Genomic DNA, 25,648 nt, shown 5'->3' on the forward strand with positions numbered 1-25,648 from the left:
GCAAATTGCGAGTCAATCTACTTTTAATTGACACTTATCATGGAGAAAGACAAAGAAATTGTATCAATGCCTAATTGGGACCACTAGAGTGGCACCCATTCGTACCACACCTTGTTTTCCTCAGGGATCTGTATACAAGGCATATGAGTTGTGGGAACACACTTATTGGACGATTCCAGTAATCTTTTGCCTTTTGATATTTTGCGGATTAAAAATGCTCTCCCATCACATCACTGTCTGTTATTTACAGGTGAAATTCACCTTTTTTGGATTGCAAGGTATACAGCTAAACTTTGTATTACCACCCCCGGTTTTACAAATACTCGGTGCAGCATCATCCAAACATGTCCCATATCTACCCTCTCTTAATAGATATTGCTGTGGACAAGGAGTCCTCCTTATCATTTGTACGTTGCTGGGCTTTGTTTTTAAACAGTTCCTACTCAGAGACACTGGAACTACTCGAATCTAGCTGGACATGTATTCGTTAAAACATAGTCAGTGAACAATTGAGGGCAGACCAATTTAAAATATTACATAGGGCATATTATGCTTTCAACCTAAACATTATACCCCAAATTACTCCTAGCAGGTTGACTGTGTGTTCTAAATGTGCCTTGGTTATGGCCTCTCTGGAACATGCACTATGGGATTGTCCTCAGATATCTATTTATTAGAGGTGAGTTTTTGACTTCATGAGCACAGTCATGGGACACACTAGGCAATTATCTCCACATTTAGCTCTTTTCCATAGCAACATGGTGGAGAAGTCACTTACTGTTTCCAGTGACCAAATTTGAACACTTGTGTCTCCTGCCACCAAAAAGTATCCTTAAGATGTGGTTAGAACCGAACCCTCCTAGCATCACACAGCTTGTACAATATCTTCAATCATTAATGATTATAGATAAGACAGAGGCCACCCAGTATTTAGACACTCGCCCACAAAAGTTTTTTGGTACGTGGATGCCATATCTATAACACACATTATCACCCAGTCAATTGCAGGACATAGTTGAACTTCCGTCACAGGGTCTGGTACGATCAAAGGGCTCTGGGGGCATATTAAGAATTGGTCAGTTACAAAGGTCAATTTTAAAATAGACAGGGAGGGAGGCACAAATAATTTATAATTTTTATGTATATCTTGTACTTGTAAACTGATTCCATCATCTGGTTGAGACTACGACAGCAGCAAAGTGTCCATCTTCTTTCATTGGTTATATTAAAGGGATTCTGTTCATTTTTTTACACTTTCACTTAGTTCAGTTGCTATATTTTAAAATGTTTATTTTCATTATATGAAAATGGAAAATGGGGGAGTGGCAGAGGGAGTTGTTATTTTTATATGGTGAAATTAATGTATTAAAATTTGCATCTATTTTTGATGTGAAATTCCACTGTGTTCTCAAGAATGTAAGTTGATGTTCATGTGAAGAATTTGGTGTGTTTAGTAATGTGGCTGGTATCCTCTTTCCTGCTACCCATAGTTTGTCTAAACTCAAAAGGTTTTACTTTTTGAGGATACACAAATGTTTGGATAGCGTCCAGCACAATTTATGTAAGTCACTTAAATCCTACAATATTAGAAATCAGGCAAATTTTAATTCAAAAATGTAACAAAAATAGACTGTTTATAATGGAAAATTCCACCATTTATAATACTGTTGCTTCTAACGTCTTTTCCTGACTAGCAGTAGCTAAAAAATGTACCTTGGCAAACACTGTGTTCCTTTTTTTTTACTTCTATCTCCTTTACACCATAAAGCTGTGTAACATAAAGAAATAGTTCATAGATATAAATAGTTCGTAGATAAATATCACTGACCGGTCTGGTTATTATTATTATTATTATATTGGTTGGAGATCTCACCCTCTGCGCAGGGCACACAGTCATAGCAGCATCTCTGCCGCCCTTCCTGGGGGACTTTTCTGTATCCGGTAAGGCAGCTCTCACTGCAGAACGAGCGAGGAGTCTGGCAATATGAGATAAATTACACATGAATGAACATGAATGGAAATGTAACTGTAGCGTAACGTTGATATTTCAAGTTTTTTGCTTTCTGTGTCTCCTCTGGGGACATTAACCCCTTTTTTTTTTGTCTTGGTGACTAGTAATACTTGGACAGAAAAAATGTACAATTCCCATTATCAAAGCAAGAGATCAGAAGAATTCTCCCAATGTGCACATCTGCCCCAGTTATATATATCTAGTTATATATATCTAAGGTGGGATTTACCTTTGATTTGGTGGGGGATTTCACTCATTTTCTGTTGTGTCCCCAGGACAGAAAGATATGGAACATTTTCACAAAGGGATAATGAAATAATTGATACATTTTCTGGTTGTTCATACTATTAGCACAACCCAAATTAAAGGTTTTATATTATTTTTGAGAACTTAAGAAACCTAGGAGTGATGAATTAGGAACTTCAACTGAAAGAGAAGTCAATACAGGTAGTCCTCGAGTTAAGGACGTCCGACATACGGACAACTTCTAGATACAAGTGGGCTTCCCTACTCGCTCCTGTGCAGAACGGAGGCTTGATGGGGGTGGGGGTGGTTCACATTACTTGCAGAAGAAATCTTTTGCTGTTCTGCAGGCTCTTGTAACTCTTTATTGACTAGGACAAACTCTGCAGTTTTTTTGTGTTGTATATCAAAGCACAGCTTGCTCCAGAAGTTAAGGAATATCTAGGCTCCATAAAGTTTTTTGTATTTTTTTGCTTTGTTTTTTTGCTTATTTTGTGATTAACTCACAGTGAGAATTTTATACAGTAACTGACATGACGCTGCCTAATAATATGTTGAGACAAACATCTGTCCTAATTGCATTTATTAAAATAATGTACCTCTTCTGACTTAGATACAAATTCAACTTCAAAACAAACCTACAGTCCATATCCTGTATGTAACCCAGGAACTACCTGTACCTGAATTGCTAATAAATTGAACAAAACATTCCTGCATTGGTATAGGGTTTTATGCCCAGGTAAATTAATTTTGTTGTTTTGACTAAAATACTTTCTAAAATATTTGTCTTCCTAAAGGTTTTCATTCACTTCCTGCCCTGTATTGTATCACAAACATCACATCACATTAGTAGCAAACTTACAAAGTAGCAAGCACCCTTCAATATACATATTTTACCTCTTTATTCAAGCATTTACAAAAAAATAATTATATGATCTTACCAGTATAATCCACTAAATATAGGTGAAGGAGAAAAAGCAATATGTATTACACTTTTCACATTTCACAATTTGGCTTCTTGGCTCTCTGGCTGTTCTCATCATCTGTCAGTAAAATCCCTACCCAGTTCCAGCCAAAATGTTTTATCAAGAGGACAATGGCTCTGTACTGGGAATACTCATCAGGAACCGTGCGGAAAAAAGAGGGGAAGAGACGTTTGTCATTCAGTACCAAATCCATGGCTCCATAGCTGATCTGGAGAATACAATCCCATATGTTTTACAAGGCTGCAGGTCTTGATGGGGGGAGGGGATGTTAGTGCAAACTGCATTAAGGGAAATGCTGAGTTGCTGTCTAATTCAGGAGTGTGCATATTTTATTTTATTATACATTTCTAAAGTCCTCAAGCTGGTTAAATGATGTACTGGGTCATTTTCTCCTCCTGCGCTTATTCATCAATGGGCAATTATTGGTGATACAAAAAGTGGCACTGACGTGCATAAATATACAATAAAAGTGGGTGATGTTCTTTTGGGCTGCAGGCCCATGATAACCTTTCTAAACTCATGGAAAAGTCTTATTGGATTTATAGGCAACTGATTTCCCTTAGTACTTTGTATAGTTTTTTAACATAAATGCAAACTTGCCAATTTTGTATACTGACTTTGGACATATTTTGACATGTTTATTAAAACCCAAGTTTGTCAGAACTCCTCTCACCCCAACTCACTGTTTTCACCCATTCCATCATATTGTGACTATTAATCAAGTGAAATCACAGTAATTATTTCCAGTTATACACTTTTTTCAGCAATAGGTGCAGTTTACAAGATGGAGATGAAACTGCAGTTTTTTCTTTTTTGTTTTACAACAGGGCTTAATATAAAAAGTATTCAAAACAGTGAAACAAAAATATAAAATACTAGTATAAACTTATAATCTTGATTATCAGACTTGCTTTAGCTGCTCCTTAATTGTTTAGTCTCCACACGCTCAAAAACACAAAGAAAAATGCCTGAACCTGACACAAATGTACCTCCCATCCTGCACCAAACCACAGACATATCCTGACTTGCTATCATGGGGTTGGAACAGAGGCCTCCAGGCAGGAATGAACTCCCAACAGTGAAACTCCATTACCCATGTTAGCTCCAGGACATGGTCCTTGGTGGACCTTGAACCATCTATGTATCATTTTGTTGTCCTTGTTTCGGGACACTCCTTTTTCCAACCAATCAAAGCAGCAGAATTTTTCCATTCTGCTCAACTTGAATGGACTACTCCCTCTTCCTTTTGGCTAAAGCAGTTCTAAAATTTGCAGAGAATAGAGTCACATAATAAAGTGGCACAGTTTCCTGAAGCATTCTGTAAGCCCAGGATAAAAGGACAATGTATCCCATAAATGGGAGTATGGTTGAGCTTGCAAGAAGTGGGTTGAAAAAAAATGAGTATTCTTCAATCCAGATGAGAATCAGTGCTAGACTGCGGAGACGACATGCCTTCATTTCTGAAGACAATGTTGCTGTCCAAGCAAAAAGGTGTCATTCTGTGCTTCAGGTATTCTGCCTAGGCATGGGCCATAGGCAACCAAAAGCCTAAAGCCGGGAAAGTTTGCTCCTATTTCATATTTTTAACCAGCTGCTATTCACTTGATGGACGTGCAGCACCAACAAAAACTATTGGAAAAAACATAATTGTCAAAGTCCCCATGCATTGGATTGCTTTTTATTTGCTACAGTGACTCTATCAGTAACAGAAAGCTCCTATTAAGTACATTATAGAATGCATTAGATGCTCTATGGAGTTTATGTGCTTCACTGATGCGGCTACAAATCCAGGATGTATATACCACTTACCACACTTTGTTGAAGCAACAAAAACCATCAGTTATAACTAGGTAGCCATCGGTGACACCAATCATAGTATTAGTTTGATTCCTTGATGACAAGGAAGGCAACACAAATACCTTTTTGTTGCCGTGATCACATTGACCCCTGAATAGGTCCCTTCAAGAAAATGAAACATTCATTATTTACCAATTTTTTGGAGCAACCTAAATTACCTTTATTACACAATGGACAGCCAGGACACACTCTTCTGGAAAACTGTTACAGTATATAAGAGATGCAAATGTTTCCTAAATGAACATTAAAACAATGATTAGGTGGACTTGTAATTTTCCATACCTCAAAAAAATACATGTTTATCGTATTACCTGCCAAAGGATTTGGTATTTGGTCCAGCAATTATGTGGTATACACCACTGCCGGACAGGAATATCAGGCTTATTCTTTTTGGTTTAAAATTACTGGTACATATTAGGATAATATATAAATTGTATTACCTGAGGATATTTGTAGAGCCCAGATATTCCAGCCATTGAAATCGATAAGGAAGAGAACAAGTGTCCAATGAAAGCCACCACTTTGTGATCCTGATTACACCTGTAGTTTGGGACGGCTTCTTCCATCCCGGATAATATACTCAGCATACTCTGTACAGCTTTATGTTCAAACATACAGGAATCATAAATTTTGTATCCTAGGGTGATATTGGGCAAGATGTCCGATCTTCTGTTTATTTCTTCTACGGCAAACATAAAGGCCAAGAGATGCCGGACATAATGTAAAGCTGATCTACAAACAAATATATATAATAAAAAGATTTTTTCAGACATAGCATTATGTTTACATTACATTTTTTGTGATAAAGGGTCAGTCAACTTAAAAAATTGTTACATGGCTCATGAAGATTTAACCATCTGACAGTCTCCCTTATCTCCTGGGGCCCCATTGGTGGGGAGTCAAGGTTATGTATCAGTAATATCAATTGCTTTAAAGTCCAAAGCCTAAAAGGTGTAAACTATTTTCACTCACTGACCTCCTGTTTTGCATACATTTTCAAGTAAGGGACACAAAGAGCTAAGTCAGCAATCACTGGCAAATATGTTTGCTGAAGTCATGCTAACTTTAAAGCAAAATGCCTCAAAAGTCACTTTATTTAATTCTAAGTTTTTGAAGCAAAATGTCTCATCTAAAAGTAGAAACCAGGGGGCACTGGCACATGGCAGAGTGAAATGTATGGTGTGAGCTCCCCCGTCTGCAGCCACCTTTTTTACTTCACACAGCTATCTCCTCTCTCTTCCTCGCACGAATGGGCAAGCATGGACACCCGGACTCTGGTGTCCCCTCCAGCAGTGCCTGAACCCATGAGATCGGCACCTTCTTCAACACGGGCAGTTCTTCTGCTCCGGCCACGAGGAGCCAGAAAGAAGGCCTTAGAGCCTCCCGCCTCAGCACTGCCTCAGGTGAGCACTTCTCCTGCCTCTCCTCCACAGGGCAGCCCCAGGGACCCTGTTTCACAACCCCCTATGGCTGCAAGTTCTCTTCTGGGGGCGCCTTCTGTTTCCCAGTCTCCTCAGTGGGACTTAGAATCAAATTTGCAGGCCCTCCCTACCAAATCTGACTTGGAAGCTATAATCCAACATATGCCTCATACCTAAGAGGCAGAAATGTGGCGAGCTTAAGGGAGATATTGGACACAGACTTGAAGAGATTGAAAGCATTACAGAATGCTTCAGGGGGCATCCTACTAAGCATACAGAGGCTTTAAATGCCCACTCCACACTACTACAACAACTTATCTACCAAAATGACGATCTTGAGAACAGGAATCAGCGTAATAACATTAGAATCAAAGAGATTGCTAAAAAGTGATGAACTGATCCCTGCAGTGACTGCTGTGTTTAATTATTTACTCCTCAAGCCTAAAGACCACCACATTGAGCTTGAGAGAGTCCACAGAACCTTGGGACCTAGGAACCAAGACCCAATAAAACCTTGTGACATTGTGTGCAGAGTGCATTCTTTCTGTTTGAAGGAAGACATCATGCGTCCGGCCCGTGCACAATCCTCCATCTTGTTCAAAGGCCAATTATCCTGCTGAAGGTCTTATCCCGCCATACTCTGGCTCAGTGCAGGGCACTTAAACCCATCTTGGAAACTCTCAAATCTCAAGATATTAAATATAGATGGGGATTTCCCTGCTGCTGGCCACTAATAATGGGAAAACTGCCTCCCTCTGCTCCATAGGGCTTGTGGATCTTCCTTTACACGAATGGCCTGTTCAACTTCTGCTTTTGGACCCTCCACCTCCGTCACCTTGGATCAAAACCAGTCCCAAGTCTCCACCTCAAGCTCCTCACCTCAAGCTCCTCACCACCCGTGGATCGTGACACCCATGATCATTGACTGGGACTGAGGCTTTTCCTCTTTTCTAGGGGCGTGCCCTGGGAATTTTGTTACCTCTGATTGTTTTATAAGTATAATCTAATGCACTTTAGTCTATGTTTGATTTTCCCTATGGCAGTTCTTCCTGGCTGCCTTATTTCTCCTCTGTTTACTGTTCCATTATCTCTCTAATTGTCCAATTGAGATCTTTATGAGAGTTTAAACAGTATTTTTAATGTATCTTTATGATAAGCTGTGATTTTTCTTTAGTCCTATTGTTATGACATGTACTGACTGTTGTTGGCGAACCTGGACGGGAGCCTCCGTTTGTTGCATCGCCCACGTTACCTCATCTAGGGATCCTGACGCAGTTTTTTGCATCTTACTTATCTTACATCCCTTCCACACACCCTTCACCCAGCACGCCCTTAGGGAAACAGGGCGATATTTCAACTAATTTTTTCCAGATTTGTGTACAATAATGGTGGCTGAACGTTTATCCTTGGCCTCTCTAATAGATGCTTTAATGTTCCAGAAAAGAGGAGCCACATTTGGTATCACTTCCACAAAGCTAAAACTCAAATACTATTTTTGCAGGAGACTCACTTTAGAAGTGACTCTATCCATTTGCTTAAAAATCCCAATTATACTAAGTGGTTCCATAGCCCTAACCCCTCTGCTAAATCCAAAGGGGTTTCAATCGCCTTTAACAAATCTTTTGCTCCCACTGTTCTCGATTCATGTATTGATCCTCAGGGCTGCTACATTTTTTATCAATTAAACTTAATGATGTGATCTATACTATTGTTATTGTGTATGCCCCTAATCAAGACCAACTCTATTTCTTTACCCAGTTGATATCTGAATTGGAACGTTTTGGTCACAACCATCTGATCATTGATGGGGATTTTAATGTTCCTTTAGTTCTGCAGATTAACACCTCATCAGAGAAGTCAGTGGTCCCCGCAATGGCCCTTTCAAAACTTGTTTAGTCTGGGTAAGGTATTGTATAGTCTGGGTGTTGTGGACACATGGCACATATCTCACCCTGCTGCCAGGGATTATAGTTTTTATTCCTGTGCTCACAAAACTTACAGTCGCATAGACTACTTTTTGATTGCACAGGCTCTATTTGACTTTCAATCTTGCGTGCCTCCAACCAGCTGTGACCGCATGTTCCCATGCTCCCCGGGCTGTACTTATCAATGATAAGTACAGCCCTGGACTGTGGGAACCTGCACTTCAATGGAATTCGTAAAATCGTTTCACCAAAATTTTGCGGTCCCATCAGAAGTTCGGGGAAATTTTTGCGAGAATGCAAGAGGCATTCTCGATCATCCCTAATAGGGACCTTGGCCTGGAGACTGCAGAGTCGGGCTGGCTAGCAGCCTATGAACTCACACACAAATCATCGGTCTGTGGGTACACACAGGAGAAAAATTTAAAAATTTTAACACGTTGGTATAGGGATCCTGTTTCCCTCCATCGTATGTTCCCCTCTGTTCTTGTTGAAGATGTGGATCTGAGGAAGGAGATTATCTTCATGTCTTGTGGTCCTGACCGAATCTGCAATTATTTTGGGGCAAGGTATTCAACATCTGTTCTGATTTGTATGGCGAACCCTTTGGCCCTTTGCCCGAAGGTGGCTATGTGTAATGCCGAATCCACCTGGTTTCTATAGGAAAACTATCCACTGTCACCTATTGCCGGCTGCTCCTCAACTCATTCCACTATACCCTTCGTTGCTCACTGGGTTGACAAAGTAAATGATATTATGAGAATGGAGGAGATGTCAACACCAACATAATTGGCTAGAAAAAGACTGTATGACAGAATTATGCAAATTTATTCTCAGCATGTCCTGCTTTCCTGGATAAGTCCAACTCAAGTATACATGGTTTCTGCTTACGAAGTGCATTCTAGAGTACTGGTGTTATCCATGAATTCTGGGGGGTATGATCTGTAAGCTTTTGTAGTCAGCTGTACGATCCCTCCAAGTATCAGCTCCTGGTCTCCATCTCTATTCTTTTCACCTCATCATTTAACTCCAGATTACATGGAGGACCTGCACAACATCTGACAGTAATGATGAGCACCAGGAACAGCTTGTATATGAAGGTACATAGGGGTTCTGTCTATTGGAAAAGAGGAATGTATACAATATATAAATAATACATAAATTATACTATTCATTTCTCAACAAATGTGTTTATATGTATTAGGAAGCAGGGCCATAAAGAGACATTATGGACAATATGCACACTGGAATGATAGAGCCCTCATGTATGAGCTCCCTCCATTATGGCATGTGATTATCTTAAGAAAAACTATTGTTAGAATGAGCTATTGGAGGCTAAATAACTTAAATGTAGAGTTACTTTGTAACTATACAGACCACCTGAAAAAGAGAAAAGAATAGCTTAATAGTTCTTAAACATTAAGAAGTATTTTTACTACCCTCAATAACCCTTGTACCCCATTCATTTACTTTTCATTCTCTAGCCATGAACTTCAGGAGGTAACCCTGGGTGACCCAGCAAACCTTTAATGGATTTCTTAAAAATCTTTTAATATTGTTTGGTAAATGTTTTCATTTATGGGCCAGATTAATTCCAATTTTGCTAGATTACGCCCATGATAGTCTATCTCAGTGTTTCTCGACCTTTCAAACAGAAGGGAACCCCTGCTATACGTATTATTTTCCCAACAACCAGCACATTAGTTCAGTGTTTTTTTTATACTGCTGATCGTTGAGAAGAATGTTACTCCTACAGATAACCAAAAAGATCATTGATATCGGTAAAAATTGACACACAAACTGCTCATTGCTCAAGGAATCCCTTGCAACCTCTGGAGGAACCCTAGGTTTGCATGAAAACCTGGTTCAGAATCACTGCTCTATCTTCTTCAGTCCTGGAGAGATTTAATAAATCAGGCCATTGTGTACATTTTGAGGCGTTAGGGGTCTTTATATTTTTTCACACAGGTTCACATGGATTTACCCAAGAATCATTTTTATCTCTTTTAAAAAATGTATAAATTGTGAAATTCCATACTTGCAGCCACCGTATACCGTCTGTCCTGCACATTCTTCGCTTTAATTTCAAACAATATCAGACTTGCACAGGTTACTTTTGTGAAATATGGAAACTTCCTCCTATGTAATGATGATGAGTGGTGGGTTCTGTAGTCCAAATCTCGAATGACAATGCTGGCCTTTCATAGATATAAGACAAAAGTCACCCTGACACAGAATTAATAAACAAAAATAGAAAAAATAGTGAGCACATGTAAGGATTGATACTCTGACAGAAAATACATGTTATGTTTAGACGATACGCACGGCTTTTTTCTAGAGCTGCCCCGACTCTCTGGAATGGTCTTTCTCATCCTACTTGGCTTGCTCCTGCTTTCTGCTCATTTAAAAGAGCGCTAAAACCTATTTTGTCAAACTTGCCTACCCGTCTTCTTGGGTCATTTGAAACCCTCACTACTTCCCACCACTACATATTTACCCTCCTAATGTGTGTTACTTTCCACACCTCTTAGGTTGTGGGCTCTTCGGGGCAGGGTCCTCTACTATGTCACTGTCTGTATCTGTCATTTGCAACCCCAAATTTATTATACAGCCCTGCGTAATATATTTGCGCTATATAAATCCTGTTTATTAATAATAATATTAATAGGAATAATAAAAAAATAATATAAATAATATACACTGCTCAAAAACACTCAATAAACAAGGTATAAAATCAACTCCATTTCAGGAATATCATTCTGTCCAGTTAGGAATAGAAGTGATTGTGAATCAATTTCACATGTTTTTATGCAAATGAAAGCAACAGTTAGACAGGAGGGGCAATAAAAGCCTATCCCCAAAAAGAGAATGGTTTTGCTACAGACCCTCCCTAATCCCTAAGTCCCTCCATATTTTTTCCTGATTTTATATAATTGTTGCACTTTTCTAGTGTCCTTGTTTGTACTGGCACTGTACACTGTCACATCCATACTTGTTATTACAGTAAGGTTTGCTTTGTTTCTCCCAGCACAGTCTCAAGAGAATGGTGGAGAAAACAGAAAATGGGCTTTTACACAAGAGCTGGACAATAGGGATAAGCGAGAATGCCTCCAGCATTTATCGAAGTTCTGATGGGTCCGGAACCATCAGAAATCCAGGAAATCACAATAGGGGGATTATGGCGGTTGCATTCATAAATAAAGCCATGGGAATCCTCCTGTCAGTGAGTAATCCCCAGGCACTACAGGACACAATAAGGGCAAGCCCTCATTCTGACCTATAGTGTCCGGGGATCTGTCACTGAGAGAAGAAAACAGCCAGCGAGACTCGCACTCACACATACTACAGAGCTGCAACAGCAATCAGGGGAGCGGAGCTGACAGCTCGGCTCCCCTGATTGGTCTTGCAGGTCCCAAAAATTCGGTCTTCACTTGCCTTTACTTGTTGAAAACCGTTGATCAATGTATATACCATGCCCAGTGAACTTCACACTGTCTTGCTTTCCAATCTCATTTCAGGGCTTGCTGTTACATCTCACACTGTCAGCTTCTTTCTTCTGGACTGTTGATGAAGTCTTCCAATCTTATACTGTGCAGGCAAAAGATCTGGGTGCATATCTTCTTCCAAACCATAAATAAAGAAGCGCCAATTTCAATCTGCGCATGTGAGAGTTCATGAGCTTGTTTATTCACATATGAGGAAAGCTCCTGCAGACTAGTGCCCAATCATTGGCATGCACAGAAGATGTGAAACATAAGTATTTCAAGAGGCTGCGGGTTTCTCCAAGGCTCCTTCCAGCAGTAAAGATGGAAGGGTGGGAAAAGGAACAAGCCACCCTTTTACATAATTTTGAAAATTGAAGTCAGCTGTAATTGAGACTGTCTTAGACAATATCCTAATCCTAATCATCAATTAGGACTAATTACACATGTGTGGACTGTTATATATATGAAAGGATTTGTATCTCCATTAAGACATTTAAATTTAAAAACTTGTTAAACAGTATAGTCTGATCTGTGACCTAGTTTTTCTCTACTGCAGTTATAGCTGTACAACCTGGTCAGGCAACTGCCCCAGTCTGGTATTGGCTATTGAAGGGTAAGTCATCCTTCTCCTATCACTCAGCTCTATGTGTAATGCAGGAGACCCATCCTTTCTATTCATAATGTAAGTTCTGCTGTGAAAGGGTAAAGACAATAATGCTGTGCAGAGTGATAGAGATGAAAGGAGAAGGGGATGTGATGTGTGATTTGTGATCCAGAAATTATGTGATGTGTAAATGATGATGTTAGATGGAGTTACAATGTTCCCTAAACCTTATTTGAAATAGATAAAATGTAATAGAATTGATGTGATATGAAGTTTTGAAATTGTGTTATTTGTGATAGTGATGATGTGTAATGGAGGTGAGGTGTGATGGAGGTGAGGTGTGATAGATATGATGTGTGATGTAGGGGGTGTGTTGGAGGTGAGGTGTGATGGAGGTGAGGTGTGATGATGTGTAATGAAGGTGGGGTTTAATGGATATGATGTGTAATGGAGGTCAGGTGTGTTGGAGGTGAGGTGTGATGGATAAGATGTGTGATGTAGGTGGTGTTGGAGGTGAGGTGTGACGGAAATGATGTGGACATGGCTGTGCAGGTCACTTACTTGCTGCTCTGGAGTTCTTGTCTATCTCTTGCTGTACACTGACATCAGCTTCTCTTCCTATTACTAGGACACTGCACTGACTCCTTATATCATCTGCTGATGCCAGAGAAGATTTATTTCTGAAGATCATTGATAAAAATGTCTTTGCTCCAAGGAATAATGTAACATTTTACTTAGATGTCTACAAAATATATCTTATGAATTAAATTGCAGTGTCTGAATTGTGAAGTCTCTCTGGAAATTAATGCTAAAACTGATTTCTTTTTACAAACTTTCTGAACAAACTTTTCACAGCTTATCACTTATATTTTAATAAATATTGTATTTTCCAGCGTATAAGACGACTTTTTAACCCCGAAAAATCTGTGCCAAAGTCGGGGGTTGTCTTATACGCCGGGTACTTACCAATCACATGGTTCGGGGAACGGGGAGGAGATCCGAGCTCGGGTTACCAAGAGTCAGTGTCAGAGAGCTTCAGGGGAACGCTGTGAGCCATGCGGTATAGATGTATTTATATGCACGTTATAGAATATTGTGATTTACAAATCAGCCACTAGATGGAGCTGTGTGACTACTTTACATAGAAGGGTAGACAATTCTATTTAAAGTTAAAATTTTCTTTGTTACTGTTTTTTTTTTAAGTGCAACAAACTCTATATTTTACCTAGAAAAACCTTATACGCCCAGTCATCTTATGCGCTGGAAAATATGGTACATAGAAATACCCCAGTGGAAGTATTACAATTGGGCAAGTTCAAAAAACAAAGGCTGCCCAATGAGAGGTCTCTATTTTAATATTTTTTTTATTGTAGATGGTAAGGGCAGTATATCCTTTGAATGGTCTTGAATCTTAGGGTGCAGTCTATGGAGTCAGATTGTTCTCTGGTTTACTTCACACTCTCTGCCCATATTTATTATAGGCTTGGCCACACAGAGACTGAAGGACAAGATTTGCAACATCAAGGGGGAAAAGAAAAAAGAAAGAATTGTTAAATTTGCTTATACTGAAGTATAAAACTTTGAGTTAATGTTTATGTATGACTTAATGATTGCAAGGTGTTTAAGTCATGTGGCTGCAAAACAAGCCCAAATCATCGCCCCCCCTGCATCACTATGCTTGACAGATAGTATGAGGTGTTAGTAGGTATGTTTTGTTGAATTTTCCCCAAACATGGGACTGTACATTATGGCCAAACATCTCCACCTTGGTCTCGTCTGTCTGAATAACATTGTTGCAGAAATCTTGTGGTTTATTCTGATGCAATTCTGCAAACCTAAATCATGCTGCCATGTACTTTTTAGAGAGAAAGGCTTTCTTCTCAAACACATCTAAACAAGCTATACTTGTTAAGTCTTTTTCTAATTGTAATGTCAATTTGAATATTTAACATGCTAAATAAACCCCTTTAAATCTGAAACATAGCTCTTGGGCTTTTTTGCAATTTCTCTGAGCATTGCATGGTCTGACCTTGGGGTGAATTGCTGGGATGTTTCACTCCTGGAAGATTGGCAACTAACTTGAATGTTTTCCACTTATGTATAATCTTTTTGTAGAATAATGGACATCAAATTGTTTCGAAATGGCCTTATGACTGTTTCCGGATTTCTAGATTATTGTTGATGCCTTCCCTCTTTGTGTTAACACACAAATAAATACTCCAGACCAGCTAACTGCCAAAAATTCTATGTTTATAGCAGTGGTCACACTTGCTAATGATCAATTAATTTATTACATATTTTGGTTATTATTCAGAGTTACAGGAAGACAACAAAACACACAGAGATCTAAACTATGCATACATACAAACACATACACGTGCTATCTAACTCTTCCTAGTGAGTGAACACTGGCAATGTATTCAAAAGGACACACTAAATGTTACTTAGCTTCAGTAAGAGCATTTCACAACTTCCTCAGCCAACTGGACTCTAGCATTAAGTGGTTTCCTTGGAAAACCATGCACTCAATCTTGAATCTTTGTCTGTTGTAGCTTCGCAGTGGTTTCATGTCAGCCTGGCAGGGTCCTTTCCAGCTGTCCCTGGCTTTTCCTGGCTGTGTTCTTCTTAAGTCTCCCTTTCCATTTCAGATGGGTACCTTTTATCTGGAAAGTTTGTGGCCATTCCCATTTGGTCCACAATCTCCCCATTCAAACTTAACATTACAGTCTATCAGGGCGTCTTTTTTGCATACTCTTGAACTTGAATGGCCATTGGTCAATTATGTCAAAAGGTCGATCTGTTGGCAAAAACCAGTTTGTTGCTGTGTTTGCCTTTTGTCCAACTGACAAACAGTGGGCTATTGTCCTATCTTCACTACAAACAGGTATAACTAACATGCCAAATGCTGCCCTATGAGTAAACTGATATTTTATGTGTGTCAAAAACCGTGTATATGTGTATATATATATATATATATATATATATATATATATATATATATACATTGCACCTGCACCACATACAACATTGTCATTGGCAGTTATGATGGTACTTCCACTCACTCTTTTTAATTCTGCCATCGCTGTTGCTTCTGAAGTGTTTTACCAAAATCTTGCTTAACCCTATTCTTGCAAACGTTCATTATGAAATATATATAGTATAAAGTATTGCCTAGTTTTTCAGTTCCTTATACTTACAACGTAAATTACCAAAAAATGTTTTTTATGTTTTCCAAACAGAATTTTATTATTTCTACACAAAATGTTTACTGAACTTGTTTAATAAATGGCAAGGTAGGCGAAGCCCTAGAAAATACAAGTAGTCAGAATACATTAATGTATATCAAGCAATCTACTGCAACTGGACAGATGCTAGATTCTGATGCTGTGAATATTTTGCATTTGGAACCTTTCTCTTTGAAAAAGTGCTGAACATAATGTTGCACACATAACTGTATTTGTTTATGTTGATATGCTGGTATATTTAGTAAAAAAAAAAATTTTTTTTTCTGCAACAGTGAAGCTAATTCTATTCTTCACAATGGCGATAAAGACAGAATGGGAGTGCACTAAAGACTTGGATAAAGAGACGATAAAAACATGATAAAGACGTGGGATACTCACGTCATGCATCCCAGGAGGCTCCTAACTGCTCCTTCAGGAACATGTTCCTACATTGAGGGGAAAGAAATGCTGGTCTCACGCATGCACAGTGGGATCAGAACTTTTTTCCCCTTTACAGCAGGCTACGTCACCCAATCTCACGCTTGTAGAGTATGAGATCAGGTGACGTAACCAGAACAAGGAAAAAGATGGAGAAGTTGATGGTGCCTGGCACTTCTTCAGTGCAGGGATGAAGGAGGATACCAGAATGGCACGGGATGCAATCGTGGACATGTCTGGCAGGATAAAGGGATCTGTGGAATTAAAGGTAAGTGTGTTTTTGTTATTTAGGTTTAGTTCCCCTTTAAAGTCTTCAAAATTTATGTCTTTCATATTTTTCCTTTGGTGCACAATATTTTTTCTCCATAAATAGGGCAGTTTTTACATTTAGCTCTGGTCTCATGAAAAGTATGTAACATTTGGGAATAAAGATGCAGCCCAGGAGTCCAGCACTGGATGACAAGATGGCAAAGACCTCTATAGCCACCATGTATTTCCCTTTGGTGCTGAGATAGGCTGGGATGAAGGCAATCCAAACAGTGCAGAAGACCAGCATGCTGAATGTGATGTACTGAGCTTCATTGAACATATCTGGAAGTTTCCTTGCAAAAAATACTGCAATATAGCTGAACATAGCCAGACACCCCATGTAGCCAATCACAACATAGAAAGCAATGCCAGAACCCACATTACATTGTAATATCATCTTTCCCAACTTTACCCGAGTGTTAATTTCTGGAAATGGTGGAGCAAAGATTAGCCAGATAGCACAGAGCACAACCTGCCCGAAACAGCAGATTATCAGAAGAGATGTCGGGAAATGTTTTCCCAGGAACCTCTTTAGTGTCATGTCTGGATTGGTGGCTCTGAAAGCCAAGATAACGGTGACTGTTTTGGCCAAAACTGAGGAAAGAGCAATTGTGAAAATGTTTCCAAAAACAACCTGCTGAAGGAGACAGGAGATTCTGGTGGGACGTCCGATGAACACCAGAGGACACAGAAAGGACAACATAAGTGAGAGAAGAAGGATGAAGCTGAGGGTCTGGTTATTGGCTTTTACAATTGCAGTTGCCTTGTACTTAATCAGTACAACAACCACGAAAAGTGTTGCAACGCACAGCGACAGAGAAATACTAACAAGAGAAAGTCCCAATGCTTCTAAATAAGAGAGATACTCGGTTGTTCTTAGAACACAAGTGTCTCTTACACCATTTGACCAGTGATCTTCAGGACATCGGAAACAATTTTCTGTGTCTGCAAAATGACAAGGAAAAACAACAAAGAACAGTTATTAATTATAGATCAACCTGCTGTATTGTTTTTAAAAAGTAAAAAACAAAAACACTTAAGAGTTTATTTATTAACATTTTATTTATTCATTTGATCTCTGTTACTTGTTTTCAATTGTCAGAATCTCTTTACCTATTCTTTCACTTTACTCTTTTTTTTGTTTTGCCTTCCGAAATTCCTGTTGAATATTTTTAAATTAGATTGGATTAGCTCTAGATGTATCTCCACTCTTTTAGACCATGGACACAAACATAAAATAGGAACTTTTATACCTAAGCATTACAGGCATACAATATCAAACAAATTTCTATGCAAAGCAATGTACTGCTTTTGACATAAAAATACTGACATAATTAGATTGCCAGGGACTAACACAATACCCACAATACCCCCATTCTTGGCCACAAAACAGCCCACCTCCTTATTTACCATAATCTGCACTTTGTTAATCCTTTCCACAGTGTGGGCGCCCCTCCAACTGGTCCTAGCCACAATATCTGACCAGACCACTATCACACCAGGGAAATTAACCCAAAACATCCAAAAATCCAGCTTGACATCATGAATTAGGTCCCGCATGGATATTTTACACAAATCACTGCCCCCGGTATGGATCACTACTACGCCAGGGGGCCTATTCAAAGCCACAAATTTCAAAGATCAGCAGCACAGCTGATCTGGTACTTGTTGTTCACAAGATATATATCAGATCAGCAGCGGTTTGTCTCCTTCCCTTGGTTCAGGCTGCTCTGTCCAGGCCTTGGAGGTATATGCGTAGCCAGAGTTTTCCAGCTGATTTATATGCTCATTCAGTCCCTTTTCCATTGTGGCTCCCATCACAGCTCTTACTGTGAAGGAGGCCAGCTGCAAGTTGTGGCCTAAGGGGGCTCTTTGGGCCTTTGATGCCTGGAAACAGACCTTCACATCTTCTCCTGTCTTAATGCAGCCTGACCCAAGTAAGTCATTCTTTCTTGAGGTTGATGGCTCCTTTGTAGGGGTAGGGGCTATTCTCTCCCAGCAAGGCTCCTCTGGCAAATTGAGTTCCTGTGGCTTCTTCTCAAGGAAGTTTTTGCCTGCAGAAAGGAATTATTCTATTGGGGATCAATAGCTATTGGCTTTGAAACTTGCACTGGAGGTAGGGCATCACCCTGTTGTCACTATTTATACAGATCACAAGAATCTCTTGTACCTCCAAACTGCCTAAAGACTTAATCAACGGCAGGCTCACTGGGGCTTATTTTTTCTCAAGATTTGATTTCACACTTACCTTTTACTTTGGGACTAAGAACTCCAAATGTGCTTAAAGTCCCGAGAAGATTACCATCAGGTCTACTTCTTCCTCCGACTGTACCTAAGTGTCCTTGGATCCATATTTTCAAGGACTTTATCACAGACCTACCTTCATCAAATGGTTGCAGTCATTTTTTGCATTGCAAAAATTAGTTTTTCTTAAATGGCTTTTATTATTCTGTTGAAAGGGCTTCCTTCCTCAGCTCCAGCCTAGGCAAAATCTTCCTCCAGGAAGTGTTCTGCCTCCGTAGTCTTTCCTCCAGTATAGTCTCAGATCATGGTTCCGTTCACATCTTGTTTTTTGAGGGCCCTGTGTAATCTGTTAGAGATTCCGCTCGACTTCTCTTCTGCCTACAGTCCACAGTCCAACGGTAAGACTGGAACAATTTCTCCATTCCTATGTATCAGCCAGGCATTGGAATGAACTACTTCCTTGGGCTGAGGTTGTCCATAATAGGCATGTCAGTGAATCCACAGATTTCATCCCTGGGCTAGGCCTCACACTCTGTAATGTAGGCCCTGCACCTAATGGTTACCTCATGGGTATGGGCCTTTCTTTACTTTAAAAGTCCTTGGAAAACATTTATTTTGATGCTTCATTTATTTTAAATTAGTTACACACATTTCTACTAAAAAGATTTATTAAAAAATTTGTCAAGTTATTTCATAAAAAAATATTTTACAGTATTTTTCATTCATTTTGCATATTTACATACAGTTTAAGCTGTCTTACAAAACTAACTGTGATGTGTTTTGGCTGGAACCATAGGGGAACCATTGGGGATGGGATTTATTGCATTTTCTGTCAGATTTTAATTTCTCTTTAAACATAAGTATCATGTACTGTTATGAATGGAAGCTTGTGCAAGACAAAATATAACAGAAAATTGATTAGCCATACTCTGATGAATTTGTAGTACCATCAAGACAAATATTTTTATATGCAGCAATGTAATTGGTAGGTAAGAATAAAAATAGAAGACTTATTAAGTAATACATTTGCAGCAGACATTTTGCAGATTGATTTTGCAATTCTTAATAGTTGAGCTGAAAAAAAATAATAATTTCCAAACTTCACATTTCCTGAATGTGTTTTTCATTGTTCCTAATAAAGTTCTCTGGATGTTGACTGTTCACCAAGTAAAATCCCAGCATTTATTTCCAGTTACACAGGAAATTAGTGATAAATTGTATTTATTACAGTTCACTATTTTCTTATAGAGGTAAATTTAACAATAAAAATGGATAGACATTATTTCCCAGGGCTGCAAATTCTCCCATTGAAAATCAAGGAAATTGCAGCCTAAAAAAAAAAAAAAGGACAAGAGTTATAATGAGACATCATCTATTTCCAATGCCATCTTTTCTACTGCTGCGAATTAGGAAAATTGAAGGCTAGTAAACAAAAATATTACAAGAGTTGTATACTTTATTTCCAGAGGCCTGCTTTTCTCTTTCTTCAAAGCAGAGAAGTTACAACCTAGAAAATAAAAAAATACAGTTATAAGGAGAAATACTCCATTCACAAGACTACACTTTCAACTGCTCCACATAAAACATTTATGCAAATAAAAAAAAAAAGGTCGAAAAGATGAGATTATAAAATATAGAGATTATAAAAAATGAATCTGAGTGACCCAGCAAATCTGGAATTGATTTCATAAAAATAATTTGCTATTGTTTACTAAATACAGAAATGTTTTCAATCCTGGATCAGATCAATTTGCTGGAGTAAAAATGTATGTATGGTAATGAAGGGAAAGGTTGGGGTAGCTGAATAAATAGCACTCTTCTAATAAACAAATCTTTTAACAAATTTATTTTATACCCAATTAATCCCCAACTTAACAGAAAACTATTATGGACATTAAAAAAAGAAATGTAGGCAGTTACACCTAACACCTTCCAAAAATTTTCTTTTTGAAAATATAACAATTTTATTATAATCATATAAAAATTACAGACAAAACACTGTAACACTTTAAAAATGGCACCTTATTAAGGTTTTATTTTCATCTATATTATCTGCATACAGTCCTTTTGTACAAATACAATTGTAATACAAACTGAATATATAACAGTGGTGTCACAAAGTACTATGGGTTTTTATTGAGAGTACATAGCGAAAGCAGTTTGCCTTCTTACTGTTTTTCTAGCTTTATATTTTCATACAATATTTGTTTGTTTTTATTTATTTTTAAAATCCTGATCATAATGAATGCAAAAAATATGAATCACATACACTATACTGTACGTCTGCTTTAATTTTTTGTAAGAATAGATATATGTGTGCTTTTTCTTCCTTTCACTTTAAAACAGTGGCCCTGATTTATTAAAGTTCCCTAAGGCTGGAGGGAATACACTTGCATCAGTGAAGCTGGGTGATACAGAAAACCTGGAGTGGATTTCCTAAATGTCATTAGGTATTTGTTAGCAAATGTTTTCAATTCTGGACCAGATCCATTCCAAATTTGCTGGACCACCCAGCTTTACTGGTGAAAGTGTATTCTCTCCAGCCTTGGAGAACTTTAATAAATCATGGCCAGTGTATTTATTGTGGTTTGGATCAGTCATAGATGGGCCTAGCAATCAGTAAACACACAATTTGAAATAACAAGTCTTATTTCACTTGCTTGTGCTAAAGAGAATATGAGAGTTGTTGTGCTAATTACATGTTATTGTCATACTACAATGTGCAGGTTGTGTCAGCACTATATAAATACTGTTTAATACTACTAATAATCTAACCTGTCTTTTAGATAAGAGGGGAGGCCATAAACGTGTTCACCCAATAATTAACAATTTACTCACACGCCTTTTCTGGGATACATGCCATCCCTGATGCAGTAGGCCTTCCTGGGGGATTTTTAGAATATCTATGAGCTTTTGGTAAACTGTGGAAGGTGAGGAGTTTATGGTAACTTTTATTCAAAAAATTATATACTTCTTTAACAATGATATTTTTCTGATATGCTGATGAAATAATTTCATAATACTCCTCTAATAATAATTTCTGTGTCATTAATTTGATGGTAACATTACTGATTGTTCAAAGTTCTCAGGCACATGTTTGGGTTACTTCCATAATTACCACGTATCCACCTTTGTCTGTGGGCTTGATTATATTATCTTTATTCTCCTGCAGTTTTTTTAATTGCAGGAAAGGTAGAGGGAATAGAAGGTCAAAGAAAGGAAATATTAGAGGAAAAAAAGAAGTAAAAGAAAGGATACTAAAAGGAGAGGAGATATGAGAAAAGAAATAGATTTTTTTTTTGGAATGAGCATTATGTAATAAATATATGTATATGTTGACATATGATAATTCTTCATGTTCACTTCCACACACATTTATGGAGTTGTAATTAGTTTCACCTTTTAAGTTGTATTTGCAATTAAATTAATTTTCAATTATTACATATCTTGCCTATCTTGCCATATCTTTGTAAGCTCATTATGTCCACTATCACCAGCCAGATGTATTTTCCTCATTGGTTCATTACGAGGGGGCAATGCAGGGCAGTATCCCTCTAATTGTATAAATATGCGGGGGTAAAGAGATGTGACCAATTAGAGGCACCATACGTTAGACAGGAAGTGCTGTTAGACATGTGACACACTGTTACCATTGGATGTACCAGACGCGGCTCAGGTTGAACCGCAGAAAAGGCTGGCTTGGTCAAGACTAAAATGCCAGGAAGTGGGCAGAAGCAACGCCCCAGCCTTTAGTCTGGAAACTGTCATCAAGAAGCGCCCTGGCACTCCACGTGGGACGTGGGTGGAGGTCTATAAAAGACAGGTAGGATACAAAAGTGAGTAGCAGATCCTAGAATGCATTCAATACATCCTTCAGTTGCTTCCATAAGGTAAGAAACATTTGATGTATTTCTTTGTCCCCCTGTTGAGGGTTCACAGACCCCTGATCCTCTGTCACCGTTTCTACCTGATTCTCCATCTCTTAATTCTTCTTTTTATCTTTTTTACTCCGCCTACCAGAATCTCCCTCCTGGCCAGTTTGTGGAGCCTTCTGGTTGTTTTCCTTTTTTGTCCCTTCCCCTGGGACCTCCCCCTTCTTTGCATTTTGTTTGACTACACTTGTATATAGCCTCCGCACTGGGCATTTACCAAATCCATGACCCACCGCTTGGCAGAGATTACACACCATTGCTCCTTTACAATTCAGGGTTTCATGACCAATTTGACAGCAGTTCCTGCAGTATTTAATATTACAGTCTTCTTGTTTATGCGAAAACTGTTGGCACTTCCTGCAAAATTCTGGCATCCCGGGAAAAAACAGAAACCCACGGTCTCTCCCTAAGTTGAAGCTCGAAGGGGGGTATTTCAAATCCATTTTCCCTCTAGGGTCTACTTTAAACTTAACCATATACTGGTATTTCCCATTCCATATTCCAGGAACAGTAAAAACAGGTAAGTATATACATAAATCAAATTTTGTAATACAAATTTTGTAACTTAAATTTCCTTTTTTTCCAGGTTTTTTGAAGCAAAAGAACATAACTCAAATCCCAAGGTAAGTAACAAAAGAGTCCATGGTATAAAGTCCATTTGTAAAAGAGGGTCCGGAAAATAATGTAATTCCAGGATGCTTCTCCAACATAAAAGTCCATCAACTGATGTAAATCCAAAAAGAAAACAGAGGCAGATGGGGCTCCTGCCCAGGAGTCCTTGTGAAGGCCACCCACCTCGAGGGGAGGGCTTGCCATGCCAGTGGCCGCCTATCAAAAGACTGGCGATGCCACCCAAAGAAAGGGTCCATAACAGAAATAGATGGGGCTCCTGCCCAGGAAACAAAAAATATGTGGCCGCCTATTCCAAGACTGGCAATGCCACCCAAAAGAAAGTCCATAGCTGAAATAATAAATAAATTGGGCTCCTGCCCAGAAATAACAAAGGTAGAATATGTGGCTGCCTATCACAAGACTGGCAACTCCACAGCAGTATTGCATCCAACAAGACAGTAGAGGAAGGCACGAATATTTTGCATGTACTTCAATTATGACAGGTGGCAAGCAGTTAATACTCATAGCAGTTTACATCGAGGTGTTATACACTTCAGCAGTTATTACTCATAGCAGGTTACATCTTCAAATGTTATACACTTTGGCAGTTATTACTCATAGCAGGTTACCTTACCAAGATGTGTACATTTTGCAGTTAATACTCATAGCAGATCAAAGTATTATATACTTTGGACTTTGGCAGTTATTACTCATAGCAGGTTACCTTACCAAGATGTGTACATTTTGCAGTTAATACTCATAGCAGATCAAAGTATTATATACTTTGGCAGTTATTACTCATAGCAGGTTACCTTACCAAAATGTGTACATTTTCGCAGTTAGTACTCATAGCAAGTTACATCATCAGGATGTTATACATTTTAGCAGTTAGTACTCGTAACAGTTTACATTGCCATGCATTTTTAGCAGTTATACAAGACGATAGCAGTAAACCAAAAAAGTTTATACATTCCACAGTAAGAAATATTTAGTAGGCTGCATCAAGATGTTATACACTCTAGCAGTTAATACTCATAGCGGATTTACATCATCAAGTGTCATGCATTTTGGCAGTTAGTGTACATAGCAGAGTACATTTTCAAAATGTTATACATTCTGGCAGTTAATACTCGTAACAGATTACATCACCTAGTAACAAAATGTTACACACTTTAGCAGTTATTACTCGCAGAAATTGCTTTATCAGATGACAAGATATTATATACTGCATCAGAATATCATCAAGGTGTTATACATTCCAGAAGCTAGTACTCAAGATGTTATATACTTTAGCAGTTATTACTCGTAGAAATTGCTTTGTCAGGTGACAAGACTGCATCAGAATGTTATATACTTTTAGCAGTTAATACTCAACAATCAAATTTATATCATCAAGATGTTACACATTCCAGTACTCAAGGTGTTATATACTTAGCAGTTATTACTCGTAGACACTGCATTTATCAGATGACAGGATGTTATACACTGCGTCATACACTTTTAACAGTTAATACTCATAGCGAAGGATTTCATCATCTGGTAACAAGATGTTATTCATTTTGGCAGTTAATAACATTTTACACCATTCAGTGATAAACTTTTATACACTTAGCAGTTAGTACTCATAGTGAATTACTCCAAATAACACTTTAGCTATTAATATTCATAGCTAATTTTACCATCCAGTGACAAGATATTATATATCTAGGCAGGTAATACTCATAGTAATTTATGTCAACAGATGACAAGATGATATGCGCTTTGAAACACTGAACCATAATTTCCCCTCCTACCGGAGGAAGTACAACCCAACCCTCATCAAGGGCATTATATTTAGAAACAGAGACCAAAGGGTTTCACACAGGGTCTTATGTGCTGCCCTGCTAAACCATGGCCTATATATAAGAAAGAAATTAAGTTTCACATAGCTCTTAAATGTACCCACTTTAGAAAAAAAGGAAATTTTAACATGATATCACTTATTTCAGGTTTCCATATTCTACTTTAAAGATACAGGTAAGTATGTTCTTTTATCCATTTTCCATAAGAAAAAGGTTGGTTATAACCCCTAGCAAATTTTAACATCCAGTTGTTATTTTTCAGATGACACAAAAAAGCACATGAACTTGTGATGGAACACAAAGTACTCCATATCCCCAATTTTTCCTGGGAATATAACCCTCAACATGCTTATTGAAGATGTTTAGACAAGGTATGTAACCAGATTATAATACCATTTTCTCTAATAGAAACATCCAAAGGGAATCCTGGACCTTATTTCCACTTCTTAGTAGTAGACCAAAGGAAACCAATATCTTTTATCCGATGGCATTATTTTGACCAGAGATCACAAACTTTCG

General features: G+C 38.3%; 1 long non-coding RNA gene across 1 annotated transcript; it reads right to left on the reverse strand.

Moving 5' to 3' along the window:
- Nucleotides 1–9,249: 9,249 nt before the first annotated feature.
- On the reverse strand, nt 9,250–10,662 carry LOC140329960 (uncharacterized). The gene is made up of 2 exons (XR_011920531.1): nt 10,479–10,662; nt 9,250–9,557 (listed from the first exon to the last, which is right to left on the reverse strand). It is a non-coding gene; the product is annotated as an uncharacterized lncRNA (long non-coding RNA).
- Nucleotides 10,663–25,648: the final 14,986 nt, after the last annotated feature.

The sequence above is a fragment of the Pyxicephalus adspersus genome, chromosome 4, assembly GCF_032062135.1.
Source record: "Pyxicephalus adspersus chromosome 4, UCB_Pads_2.0, whole genome shotgun sequence".
Lineage (NCBI taxonomy): Eukaryota > Metazoa > Chordata > Amphibia > Anura > Pyxicephalidae > Pyxicephalus > Pyxicephalus adspersus.